Genomic DNA, 9287 nt, shown 5'->3' on the forward strand with positions numbered 1-9287 from the left:
AAGGGCCTGTTTCCACACTGTAGGAAATCTAAAAAAAAATCTTATATGAAGTTCATGAAAACTAGCATTTATGGGCAATTTGTTAATGGTGAGGCTATTCAGAATGAGTAGGCACTTTAATTTTCTGGTCAGGGTGTCATAGGCTGCACACATGTCAAGCAAGGGGCCCTGGGATCACCTAGGAGTCTATATGTTCTGAAAGTGCTTCCACTCAATTAATGTTCATCTGCTCTGCAACCACTGAAAGATCATTACGTATGCTCTGTCCAAATTAGCAGGGAGCTGTCATGATGAGCTTCCTGTACCAGCCACCTCTCCCAAGATTTCACACCTCAAAGTGGATGGTTTATTGGGGAATACTCTGAAGTTCACAGCACTGGTCCGGAGCCCAAACAGTGACATCTAGCAAAAGTAAGACAGAAGACCTATGAGCACAAGGGTGGCCAGTTGGGATACTGAAGATCTGACTTAGGTTCCATGTCTTGAACTGTTCTCAGTTTGTACCAACATTTCCAGAATGTTAATGGTTTGCTGTGCCATGTATATCATTGCGCAATAGTGAAATCTGGAGCTGCAGGTGTAAGATGGCTAAGAATAAACTGTGGCTTCTGAGGAAGAGTATGTAGAGTAAGAGGAGGAGGACAAAAAGGAGCCTGATTCGGCAAGCACATGTATAGCTGTACACCTTTCTACCAGGTGCCCAGGATGGTCAGAGTTAGGCACAATTTAATTAAGCTGAGGGAGTGTAGCCATCTGAGCTTACTCTGGTCCCTGAGCTCATTGTTCAAAATAGATCCACGGTTATGAAGGTGTAGAAGTTGAAATAAGAGAGTTGAAAGACTTAGCAACCACACAGAGTGCTGGCGAATTTACAGTGTAACGTTTCGTCCAGCAGTTAGCAGTACCTGCGTTGCTATGAGACAAGAACAAATTCAAATTCGGCCAATCAATTTAAATTATGCCTCAAGATACTAAGCTCCAAGCAAGTTTGATTTTGGTATTTGGCAATATTAAAACCAATGAAATGATCCGATGTCTTGGAGTATAAAATTGAAAAAAAAAAGCAGTTGGAGAAGAACTGCGAAAAGACCAACAGATATAGGCTGCTAGTCAGAACTCTGAGAGGTGCTTGTCTGGAGGAGTTTGCACAGAGAAAAAAATATTGACACTGACCTGGAGAGCAAATCTACAGAGAAAAATACAAAGAGAAAGTACGACAGCTGGCTGGTTTTGAAATTTGAATTATTTTTTATAAAACTTAATTGGTATTTTTTATTGAACCAATATTGTAAAAGGGAAAGTAATAGAATAGGCTGGAGAAAGGAGTTGTAAATAGTTGTTAGTTAATATTCTATGTTAATGAATAAAGTTTTAAAATTTTTTTGTACTTTAAATAGTGACTTTTGGGATAGTTCTTCGCCTTTCGAATTTTAATAGATTATAGCACGGGTTAAATCATTTCTGTGTTGCAGGTTTAAATTATTGGGGGGCTGGGGGGTTACCCGGTGTCGTAACACCCACAAACAAAAGTAAATTTGTCTTAGGACACCCATTGCTTATCTTTAATTCTTGCCATATCATTAGACAGAAGGTTGATGGTCACTTTGCAGATGACAGTCAAAATGAGGAGAATAGGATAAATGAATGGTGAAATAAAGTTTTGGCTCAAGAATATTCAACAGAAATGTGACAAGTTAACAATGTTTTAAATGTTTATCTGAAAACCATGGTACAACCACTAATCATTTCTCATCATTTTGTTACTGCCCTAATGTCTACAGCAGAGCTGGAGGTAGGCTGCTCGATTTGCTCAGAGGCCCTTGACTGACATCTCTAGATTTTGGAGCCTGTGAGGCCCTTACCTCACTTGTACTTGTGCAGGATCATACTCTGACATCAAGTCAGGATACAGCCTACGGCACTTTGTAAGGTGGGGCCAATGGGGGCTGAGAAGTGGATGTGCTTTGTGAAGTACCCTTCCATTTCATATTCTCTTTTTTGATCTTGTCTTTCATGGTCTACCCAATCTTCACTGCTGGCCAAGAGCTGAAGTGCACCTTTGCACCAATTAAGGCAAAAAGTTTCCTCATTTCTGCTTGAGGTAACAGTCTGATCATTCAGGTGATTGGTGAGCATACAGTCACTGCTCTGTCATATCTAATACACTATTCAGCTGGCCACTCTTTCCCTGGTTATAGACATCAGCACAAAAGACATTAATGCGCTTGTGCTCGAGACAGTCTCTTCCATTCGGTCTCTAAAACCTTGCATTGCATCTGGAAAAAGCTGACATTACCTTAAACATTTTTACTGTTGCTCCAGTGTTGGCCTCTTCATCAACAGCTCCTGAGGTTCAGAGCAGAACTTGGAGAGGCATGTACCCTTGTACAGAACCTCTTTTCACATATACCTGTCTCCTACACCTGATCCCTTCTGAGATACGTTTCAGTGTGCAACAATTTAACCACCAATCTTGTTGGTACAAGACATGCCCTTCTGAGCTGTCATATCCTCAGGATACACCCATTTATCCCCAAAGATTGTTTATCCTCCAATGGCATGACCTCCTGAAGAGAAATTGTAGGATCTGTGCAGGATTGAAGATATCAGTTAGATAATGGATAGCATTCAAAGCCATCATTGTGCATGTTAAGTGCATTTATTAGTGGCTGCCAACATCAAAACAACAACATCAAGTGGTCATGTTGCATTAATACTTAGATGCTCTTCCTGGAGATCCTTTTTGTTCCGTCACCAACAGAGGATGAGTTCCAGCTGATCTCCACTCTGCCCTTTTCAGCAGCTATCAGGGAAAGTGTCTGAATGTCACCGCCAATTGTCTGTCTCACTGTCCTCTCCTGCTGCAAGGAGAGAAATGAAACACTTACAAGAGTGAGCTGTGGAATAGATTGGGTGGCAGAAGGATAACTTTTGTGAAGGTGGTCACTATGAGGGATATGTTTGAGATTGCTAAAAGTTAAGGGAAATGTGAGGAGGTATCTTGACAGAGAGGGATGAGTGCACTGCAAGAATTCTCGGTATGAGGAGTGTTGTGCAGCAGAAGCTTAGTGGAAGTGCATTAAAGGTCTGAAGTCTTGCTACTCAGCTTCCTTGCCTGATCAGGTCAGTAAACCCTTTGTAGCTCAGTATCTGAGATCAAGGCACTAGACCCATTGCTGACCTTCCCGGCCAGCTCCAGCACCTCCGCTTGTTCTCTCTGATTGTATTCTCTCAGAATAGGGAATTTCCTAGAGTTTCCTGTGAATGCTTACACCACCAAGTCCACAGATAAAATAGAGAAACATTTTGCTGCCTTTCTATATTGGTCTTCTTTCTGAGAAGTTTCTGACACTGTCATGATAATTCTAACTATCACCCATTGTTAACAGCTAACCTGAGAATGCAACTTTTAAAATAAAGGTTTTGTGATTTACACATGAAAGAAGTGAAACTATCAGTATTCAAACAGATGAAAGACTCAACAGACAATCAATTTTTCAATGTATAATTTCAGTTACATCACACTGTAAATTTTTGCTATAAATTCTGTGTGTTAGGATTGAGCCCTCCATTATCACCTAATGAAGGAGCGACGCTCCGAAAGCTAGTGTGCTTCCAATTAAACCTGTTGGATTATAACCTGGTGTTGTGTGATTTTTAACTGTGATAATTCTACAGTGCTGCAGTCCAGCACATCACAAGTTTCCTGAAGGAACCGGCATGGGCTGATGCAAGTTGTCATGCATGATCTACTTCAATTGGAAAACAATACAGAAGTCAGATGCAAATGCAATGACAGGGCTAAACTAAAACCTGACAAAAGTATTGCTGAAACTTTGGGGTCTCCAACTCACTGCTGCTTTTCTCTACCATGAGCACTCTGAAAGTTAAACTTCAGGATATAAATTACAGGAACATCAAAGCAGCAATCAAATGAAAAGTTATGGCAGGATCCGATTAGTTTTAGATTACAATGCATGTTCAATGTTTGATAGAAAAAAAGCCACATAAATTTACATAGAATCAATTTCAAAAACATACGAAGTCTATATTTGCCTTAACTCAAGATTTGTGATCAATAAACACCCAATGGTGTTAACATTTAACACACCAAGCTGTATTTAACTGGGTGAAAGGTGACTTATCCATGAGCTGGAGAGCCAGCAGGAATCCCCATTGCCTCATTTGGGACAGTGGCAGAAGGCGGGGGGGGGGGGGGGTGCTGTCAAATTAGGAACAGCCCTAGGACTGCTAAGAGGCCTAGACTATCTGTGATTGTGGGAAGGATGGGGACATTGGGAACTAGGGGTTTGAGGGATGAAGGATAGGAAGGAAGCTACCCTACATACTCCTGCTGGGTCCTATAATCAGACATGGATTCACTTTGGCCGGAATCCCCTGCCCTGGGAGTATACAAACAATCTCAACAATTTTGGATTTGGGCTTATCATGTGATGACAGGCTCACCCTGGTTGAATATCAGTGGTGATGGGTTAAAGGTTTAATATGGACGATTTTTGTCCCATAAAAATCTCCATTGATGGTAAGATGGGAAGTCCGTCTATGAGCCTTCCCACCTCAGACTTAAATGGTGTAGAGGCCATAATGTAGAGGGATCCCCATGCGACATCCTCCCACCTGATTAAACATCCCTCCCCCTCCCCCTGGCCACCCCAGAACTTCCAAATGCAACTCAGTGGAGGGGACTACATTCTACTCGGCAGTACCTATAATTTTAAGTTATTACTGGAATATCATTGACAAAGAAATGTGACAAAACATGAAATATCCTCATATTACAACTCTACGCATTCAAAATACTATGTTTTCTTAATCTCAAATTAAAGATAATCTCCAGATTGATAAGCATGACTAATTACAAACTAATAACTTAGTCTAAGGTCGGTGAGTGGATTAGAGCATGCAGGTGCATTGTTGTACAGTTGGGCTAAATTAAATAGCAGCTAGTTTCAAATTATTTGAGAGGTGAAATGCTGTGAATTTGCTTGGGTGGCTAATTGCCATGCTTGATGTAACTTTAGCATGTCAAAATTCACTTGTAACAGTCCCTTTTAAAGATCTGTGCAAAATTTCCTGAGAAAACATGGAGTGTTACAGACCATGCATAAATTACACACATACATATGTAAGACTGAATATATTACATCTGTGGCTGGAGATAGTGAACAAAAGTACATTTTCATAACAATCAAGAACTGTGTCAAGTGGATATTTTCGAAAAACGACAACAGAACTCAAGAGTTAGGCTCTGAGCTGAGCTACAAATTCACTAAAGCTAACTAGAATAGTGTAACCATCTAGAGGTCATGTTCTAGGCCTCAAACTTTGTATTAGATGGAAAATGCGAGAAGTGTGTTTTTTTGCCCTGGTGATGTGTTGGCTTTTTAAAAGAAAAACCACAGAATATTTGTGCTACTGACCAGGCTAGCATTTATTTCCCATGCTAATTGCCCAGAGAGAAGTTACTTAAGAGTCAACCAACCATTTTGTGATGGGTCTGGAGTCACATATAGGGCAGTAGTTTCCTTTTTTTATAGGACATGAGTGAACCAGACGCAATTTTCCTGTTAAGTTTAAATTTTCACGGTCAACATTAATTATTGAGTTCAAATCCCACCATGGCAGATGGTGGAATTTGAACTCAGATCCTCAGAACATTACCTGGTCACAGGATTAGTAGCCTAGCAATAAGGTCATCACCTGCCCTTCCAAAATGTAAACCTTTTTTTTTGTACTGTTGCATGAACACTGACATTATCATCGCCTCCAAGATATGAGAAAATGACTGCATGGAGCAGGCTGCTCTGCGTGTAATTAAACTTGCTTCTGGAAGGAAGAATGTAAAGTATAGTTCATAGTGCAGCTAAGGTCTTCTCAGCCTCATGCAACTTGACAAAGGTAGCATTCTCACAATGAGATTGCTATTGCAATGCAACCTTTCACTCATAATTTGAGTTTTTGCCTGATTAAGTGTCAGAAGAAAGAGTTGCAGAGCTTTCTTGAAGATTTATTTATGATTACTCAATTATTTCAATAAATTAAATAAAAGGAGTGTCCCTGAAACTGTACATTACATTGCAAAGAAATAGGAAAAATCTTTGTGACCTTGGAAGTTATGATCCATATATGCTGATAAAATACAATATTTTAACATCTGAATTTAGAGATGAACATGTCTACTACAACAGGTGACAAACCATAGGCCTTATCATTGTTTTCTGACTATCCCCAATTATCCATATGCTGAGTAATTTTTTTTATGTTTGGAGAAGGATCTTTGATAGTCTCACTTGGATTTCTTTAGAGCAGCAATTGTCTTCTGTCAATATGCTTCCCAGATTAAGGATACTTAAACAGTGATTCCTGTTCTAGCTGTGACTACTTATTCCATCATGCTGAGTTCTAATTTTCATAACTTATGTCATTTTTCATTTTGGAAGCTTTCAATACTTTGTTTATTCTATTAGTAACATTAGATCTGTTGTAGTACAGCCATCAGGACCTGATCATCTGCGAATCTCACAACTTTCATCAGCTGAACTCTTACTTTGAAACTTTCTCTATTTCATCTTCTTTTAACTATTCTTGGGAATTAAATCAGGGAGCACTTTGGGGCCAGTGACCATAATTCTATTAGATTTAAAATAGTGATGGAAAAGGATAGACCAGATCTAAAAAGTTGGATTTCTAAATTGGAGAAAGGAGCTGAAAATGTGTTGCTGGAAAAGCACAGCAGGTCAGGCAGCATCCAAGGAGCAGGAGAATCGACGTTTGGGCATGAGCCCTTCTTCAGGCTCATGCCCAAAACGTTGATTCTCCTGCTCCTTGGATGCCGCCTGACCTGCTGCGCTTTTCCAGCAACACATTTTCAGCTCTGATCTCCAGCATCTGCAGTCCTCACTTTCTCCTAAATTGGAGAAAGGCCAATTTTGACGGTATTAGGCAAGAACTTTCAAAAACTAATAGGGGGCAGATGTTTGCAGGTAAAGGGATGGCTGGATAATGGGAAGCCTTTGGAAATGAAATAATGAGAGTCCAGAGAAAGTATATTTCTGTTAGGGTGAAAGGAAAGGCTGGGAGCTATAGGGAATGCTGGATGACTAAAGAAAGAGGGTTTGGTCAAGAAAAAGAAGGAAGCATATATCAGGTATAGACAGGATAGATCGAGTGAAACCTTAGAAGAGTATAAAGACAGTAAGAGTATACTTAAGAGGTAACTCAAGAGGGCAAAAAGGGGACATGAGATATCTTTGGCAAATAGAGTAAAGGAGAATCCAAAGGGTTTTTAGAAATACATTAAGGACAAAAGGGTAACTAGGAAGAGAATAGGGCCCCTCAAAGATCAGTAAGGCGACCTTTTTGTGGAGCTGCAGAAAATGGGGGAGATACTTGCATTCGTGTTTACTGTGGAAAAGGACATGGAAGATATAGAATATAGGAAAATAGATGGTGACATCTTGAAAAATGTCCATATTACAGAGGAGCAAATGCTGGATGTATTGAAATGCATCAAAGTGGATAAGTCCCCAGGACTTGATCAGGTGCACCCTAGAACTATGTAGGAAGCTAGAAAAGTGATTGCTGGGCCCCTTGCTGAGATACTTATATCATTGATAGTCACAGGTGAGGTGCCGGAAGACTGGAGGTTTGCTAACGTGGTGCCACTGTTTAAGAAAGTTGGTAAGGACAAGCCATGGAACTGTAGACCAGTGAGCCTGACGTCGGTGGTGGGCAAGTTGTTGGAGGGAATCCTGAGGGACAGGATGTACATGTATTTGGAAAAGCAAGGACTGATTCGGGATAGTCAACTTGGCTTTGTGCATGGGAAATCATGTCTCACAAACTTGATTGAGTTTTTTGAAGAAGTAACAAAGAGGATTGATGAGGGCAGAGTAGTAGATGTGATCTATATGGACTTCAGTAAGGCATTCGACAAGATTCCCCATGGGAGACTGATTAGCAAGGTTAGATCTCATGGAAGACAGGGAGAACTAGCCATTTGGATACAGAATTGGCTCAAAGGTAGAAGACAGAGGTTGGTGGTGGAGGGTTGTTTTTCAGACTGGAGGCCTGTGATCAGTGGAGTGCCACAAGGATTGGTGCTGGGTCCACTACTTTTCATCATTTGTATAAATGATCTGGGTGTGAACATAAGAGGTATAATTGGTAAGTTTGAATATGACACCAAAATTGGAGGTGTTGTGGACAGCGAGGAAGGTTACCTCAGATTACAACAGGATCTTGATCAGATGGGTCAATGGGCTGAGAAGTGGCAAATGGAGCTTAATTCAGATAAATATGAGGTGTTGCATTTTGGGAAAGCAAATCCTAGCAGGACTTATACACTTAATGGTAAGGTCCTAGGGAGTGTTGCTTAACAAAGAGAGACCTTAGAGTGCAGGTTCATAGCTCCTTGAAAGTGGAGTCGCAGGTAGATAGGATAGTGAAGAAGGCATTTTGTATGCTTTCCATTATTGGTCAGAGTATTGAGTACAGGGGTTGGGAGGTCATGTTGCGGCTGTACAGGACATTGGTTAGGCCACTGTTGGAATATTGCGTGCAATTCTGGTTTCCTTCCTATCGGAAAGATGTTGTGAAACTTGAAAGGGTTCAGAAAAGATTTACAAGAATGTTGCCAGCATTGGAGGATTTGAGCTATAGCATGAGGCTGAACAGGCTAGGGCTGTTTTCCCTGGAGCGTCGGACACTGAGGGGTGACCTTATAGACGTTTACAAAATTATGAGGGGCATGGATAGTATCAATAGACAAAGTCTTTTCCCTGGGGTGGGAGGGTCCAGAACTAGAGGGCATAGGTTTAGGGTGAGAGAGGAAAGATATAAAAAAGACTTAACGGGCAACTTTTTCACATAGAGGGTGGTATGTGTAGGGAATGAGCTGCCAGAGGAAGTGGTGGAGGCTAGTACAATTGCATTTTGATGAGTATATGAATAGGAAGAGTTTAGAGGGATATGGGATGGGTGCTGGCAGGTGGGTCTAGGATGTCTGGTCACATGGACGGATTGGACCGAAGGGTCTGATTCCATCTTGTACATCGCTATGACTCTATTATGTTTACACATAGATGTTAAAGAGCAATGGTAAGAGGAGACAACCATATCTCACTCTATTCCTGATTACATTGGCTTCAACTTCACCAAATATTCTCACTGTAACAAACCACCCTGTGTACAGCCTGCTTTGTGAACCAGTTCAGCCCTCAAAGGGTTCTTTGAGATCATGAGATGAACTTGCCAACAGCTTATAG

General features: G+C 40.9%; 1 protein-coding gene across 1 annotated transcript in view; it reads left to right on the forward strand.

Moving 5' to 3' along the window:
• The window catches only part of LOC122547240 (transcription factor AP-2-beta), a 73107-nt gene extending 69474 nt beyond the window's left edge, over window positions 1-3633 (forward strand). The window contains exon 9 of the transcript XR_015754003.1: window positions 1782-3633. The gene's annotated coding sequence lies outside the window, so the exon portion shown is untranslated. The remainder of the gene's footprint in view (window positions 1-1781) is intronic.
• Window positions 3634-9287: the final 5654 nt, after the last annotated feature.

This window comes from Chiloscyllium plagiosum, unplaced genomic scaffold (genome assembly GCF_037043375.1).
Source record: "Chiloscyllium plagiosum isolate Xiang-an unplaced genomic scaffold, Cpla_swu_hap1 HiC_scaffold_3, whole genome shotgun sequence".
In the NCBI taxonomy this organism is placed as follows: Eukaryota; Metazoa; Chordata; class Chondrichthyes; order Orectolobiformes; family Hemiscylliidae; genus Chiloscyllium; species Chiloscyllium plagiosum.